Genomic DNA, 5,042 nt, shown 5'->3' on the forward strand with positions numbered 1-5,042 from the left:
AGAAGATCTTATTTTCAACTTATGATTCTTTGAATTAGTTGTAACTTTGGATGCTCGTTTTCGTTCTTGTTGAACCTAGATCTCGTTTATTCGTACTTTGATTATTATTTAGTTTATTAAGACCTTGTTTATACCATGCTTTCATTGGAACCCATGGTGACGATGAGTTCGATTATGGGCTAATCATTGTCATGGGATTCTAGCGGATTTACTTATGGATTTCAATAATTAATTGTTTTGATATCTTGGTGTGTGGTGATTGAATGATATCCTAGTATTGGTTGTGCTTATTCGTCTTATGTGCGTAGCTAACATATAAGATAGCGTGTTAATCTCTATTGAAGCGACAGTGAATATAGAGGTTTAGAACTTGCCATGCTAGCATAGGTTCTTGTATGTGTATACATGATTCGTAGGTAACTCTAACCGTTTTACTTGCCCTATGTAATCAAGATAGATAACTTGTGCTTAAACCGTTATGTTGTCAAATTCTATAGACATATAGGGTCTCAATATAATTGGTGCCTATTCAGCTTCTATCTCTTTTGTGGATGTCTGGTAGAATGGTAATCGTGCAACGAAAGTTGGCATTTATCAGTTTCGTGTTATCTGATTAGTTTCCTCACCATCACATGTTAAGGTTAAGAACAATAAGGCTATTGAATGAAGTATTTAATGAAGTTAGGATCCCATGTTTGTCATATATATTAATTCAACTTCAATTCTCTTAGTTAATGTTATTTAGTATAATCTCTTAGTTTAATAAAAACCCAATTTGTTATTTGTCTTAGCATTGAGCGATAACCATACATTGTTGCATAAGTGCATAAATTGAACTTAACCTAAACCAGTCTCTGTGGGAACGAATCTGATTTATATCTTATACTACTTGTGAACGCGTATACTTGTGTGAATATTAGCGTGTTTTCGCACTAACAAGTTTTTGGCGCCGCTGCCGGGGACTCGGTGTTAATTTTTAGTTTATGTGCTTGTCATCAGTGGTCGTTAAAGTTCACTGACTCGGATTCTTTTACTTTCACGGTTTATTTGTTTGTGTTTCAGGTACTCATTACAATGGGAGATCCAGCAGCACGAACGAAAGCCTTGATGGATTTTTCTCAACCCAAGATCAATGACATTCAATCTAGCATTGTCCGGCCAGCTATCACAGCTAATACCTTTGAGATCAAGCCTGGCATAATTCAATGGGTACAGACTTCAGTCCAGTTTGGGGGTTCTCCAACGGAAGATCCCAATACACACATTAGTGATTTCATTGAAATATGCGACACCTTCAAGTTCAACGGTGTTTCTGAAGATGCTGTGAAGCTGAGACTGTTCCCATTCTCTCTGAAGGACAAGGCTAAGAGCTGGTTACACTCTCTACCAGCTGGTTCGATTACTACTTGGGAAGATCTTGCTCAGAAGTTTCTTACTAAATTCTTCCCTATGGCGAAGACAGCTGCACTCAGGAATGCTATTACTCAATTTGCGCAGCAAACGGGAGAATCGCTAAGTGAAGCTTGGGAGCGCTACAAGGAGATGCTTAGGAAGTGTCCTCATCATGGAATTCCTGATTGGATGATCATCAGTTGTTTTTACAATGGGTTAGGAGCACAATCCAGACCCATGCTCGATGCAGCATCAGGCGGAGCATTATGGGCAAAGAGCTATAAGGAAGCTTATGATCTAATTGAACTGATGGCTGCTAATGAATATCAGTATCCAACCCAGAGATATCCACAGGGCAAGGTAGCAGGAGTTCTTGAAGTGGATACAGCTACGGCTATCACTGCTCAACTAAAGGCGTTGTCTATGAAGATCGATTCTCTGGCTAACTATGGTATTAAGCAGATAATTAGTGTTTGTGAGCTGTGTGCAGGTCCGCATACGATAGAGCAATGCGCTATATCTAGCGACTCAGCTCAGTTTATGAGCAACTTTCAGAGATCGCAACAACCAGTTCCAGACACTTATCATCCTGACAACTGGAATCATCCTAACTTCAGCTGGAGCAACAATCAGAATGTGATGCAATAGCCATTCCAGCCGTTTGGAAATAAGCTGTTCAACTCTCTTGGTTTTCAGCAACAACTCCAACTTCAACAACAAACTCATGATGAAGGTCTATCTTCGAATGAAAAATCTGAATTAGAGGAGTTGAGGCTTATGTGCAAAAACCAGGCTCTTATATGCCAAAGCCAAGCTGTTTCTATCAAGACTTTGGAGAACCAAATAGGGCAAATTGCTAATGCCTTATTAAATCGACCACCAGGAACGCTTCCTAGTGATACAGAAGCCAATCCAGGAAAGAGGGAAGTTGAAGAACATGTGAACGCCATCACCTTAAGGTCTGGAAAGGTCACAAGCCCCCAAATTCAGCAAGACGAAGAGCCTGAAAAATCTCAAGATTCAGAAAATGCAGTTGTGGCTGAAGAAGATGTGCAGAAGGAAGTAGAGGTGGAACCAAGGAAGACTACTGTGGAACACACTCCTCCTGAGGGTAATATAGGGGAGAAACAGATCTATCCTCCACCTCCTTTTCCTAAAAGGCTGCAGAAGAAAAAGTTGGATAAGCAGTTTGAGAAGTTTCTGGAGGTGTTCAAGAAACTTCATATCAACATACCTTTCGCTGAAGCTCTTGAACAGATGCCTAGCTATGCGAGGTTTATGAAAGGTATTCTCTCTCGGAAAGTGAAGCTCGATGACTTAGAGACCGTTGCTCTAACGGAGGAATGCAGTGCTGTGCTGCAACAGAAGTTGCCTCCGAAGCTTAAAGATCCTGGAAGCTTCACTATTCCTTGCACCATAGGAAACTTGTCATTCGACAAGTGTTTATGTGATTTAGGAGCTAGCATCAATCTGATGCCCTTATCTATCTTCAAGAAGCTTGGTCTGCCTGAGCCGAAACCAACATACATGTCATTGCAACTAGCTGACCGTTCCATCGCTTATCCACGAGGTATAGTGGAGGATGTCTTGGTCAAGGTGGATAAACTCTTCTTCCCTGCTGACTTTGTAATTCTTGATTTCGAGGAAGATAAGAAGATTCCCATTATCTTGGGAAGACCATTCTTGGCTACAGGCCGAACTATGATCGATATGCAAAAAGGAGAGCTTTCGATGAAGGTTCATGATCAGAAGGTCACTTTCAATGTGTTCAAGGAAATAAAATTACCCACAGCTAAAGAGGAGTGCTTTAAAGTAGAGCAAATTCAGGTTTTGAATGCACCTCTGTGGAAGAGGAAGTTGGATGTGCCATTCGATTCTCTTAGGTTAGCTGAGCTGAAAATTTCTCAGGAGCGTCTCGAGCCGTCTATTGAAGATGCTCCCACACTTGAGCTCAACCCACTACCAGATTACTTGAGTTATTCATTCTTAGGTGCACCCCCTGACAAGGGGTTGGGATATATCTTTGATGATATAGAGGGTAGCCGAACGGATCCTACAGTGCCTATAGAGGGTTCTTCTCATGTGCAGCACGTAGTTGATAGGACTGGTGTTGGTGATGAGCAGTACAGGCGAGTAATTAGGCGTATGGAGGCCATGCACGACATTCACCGTCATTTTGCTGAAGATTTGACACACGCTTTCGGTACTATTTTCCGAGACACTAGTGGAGAGGTTGATTGGCCACCTGATCCTCCACCCGAAGAGGGTGATCTTTCCGACGACTAGGTATGCCTGAAATCCTTATTATTACCTTCAATGAGGACATTGAAAATTTTAAGTTTGGGGGTGATAATGTAAGGATTAGTAGTGTGTGTCCATATAGATTCATATAGATTTATGTTGCATGTTTAGTTGTAGTTCATTCATATTTTTGCATGATTGTTCATTTAGGACATATTTGTTTGTTTTTATGTAATTTCATATAGTTGCATTTGCATGCATATTTAGCATGATCCCTTAAGATGAACTATGATATTGGATAAGTTGATGTTGATTTGAGTGTGGTGATGAGGAATAGAGGGATGTTTAAGTCTTAATGAATTGATTTGCATGCCAGAAATAAATATTTTCACAAAGTCTTATAGGGTTGCTTTTGATCTAGATCATGATCATACTTATTTGTTATTGAGATTTAATCACTTGGTTATATTTAGAATTTGTGATATTCTCGTAATGACGTAAAAATACTTGTTCATACTAGTTGTAGTTCATTCATATTTTTGCATGATTGTTCATTTAGGACATATTTGTTTGTTTTTATGTAATTTCATATAGTTGCATTTGCATGCATATTTAGCATGATCCCTTAAGATGAACTATGATATTGGATAAGTTGATGTTGATTTGAGTGTGGTGATGAGGAATAAAGGGATGTTTAAGTCTTAATGAATTGATTTGCATGCCAGAAATAAATATTTTCACAAAGTCTTATAGGGTTGCTTTTGATCTAGATCATGATCATACTTGTTTGTTATTGAGATTTAATCACTTGGTTATATTTAGAATTTGTGATATTCTCGTAATGACGTAAAAATACTGGTTTTTTTTTATCTGGAGAAAAACTTGGATTTCATTGCTAGTTGTTGTAAGACTAGGCGTCAAATGGCTAGTAGCCGGCTCATATTTTTATGAGTAGTCTAGGGTTGAATGAGATGGAGTGAAACACACTAATTCAGAAATTGTTGAAAAAAAGGAAAAAAAAGAAAAAAAGAGAAAAAAAAGAAAGAAAAAAAGTATGTGTTTATGCACAATTGATCAAGAGTGAGCTCTTTAATACTCGAGTTATTAAGTTCGAGGGGACTTTGTGCCTAGTGACCTAAGGCTTTTATAGTCTGGGATCCGCTAACCTAACGCTCGCTACATGGGTATTATTGTATAAGTCTTTTGGGACCTCATTCATTGCACGATCAAATAAGCATATTTGCTATGTGTTCAATAATAGTGTGAATCCTTGTATAACTCTAGTAGAAAGGAGGTGTTGTGAGTCATAATGTGTTTATTGTCTATTCTGTTTATAAACTTTTGATTGTTTCAATGATAGATAAGTTAGGGTTATTGATCTAGTATCGAGAGTATATCTGTTAAGCATC

The 5,042-nt window shown here is 38.7% G+C and overlaps 1 non-coding gene across 1 annotated transcript; it reads right to left on the bottom strand.

Moving 5' to 3' along the window:
• Window positions 1–1,464: 1,464 nt before the first annotated feature.
• Window positions 1,465–1,571, bottom strand: LOC141683372 (small nucleolar RNA R71). Its single transcript, XR_012560249.1, has one exon. It is a non-coding gene; the product is annotated as a small nucleolar RNA R71 (small nucleolar RNA).
• Window positions 1,572–5,042: the final 3,471 nt, after the last annotated feature.

The sequence above is a fragment of the Apium graveolens genome, chromosome 1 (assembly GCF_009905375.1).
Source record: "Apium graveolens cultivar Ventura chromosome 1, ASM990537v1, whole genome shotgun sequence".
Taxonomy (NCBI): Eukaryota; Viridiplantae; Streptophyta; class Magnoliopsida; order Apiales; family Apiaceae; genus Apium; species Apium graveolens.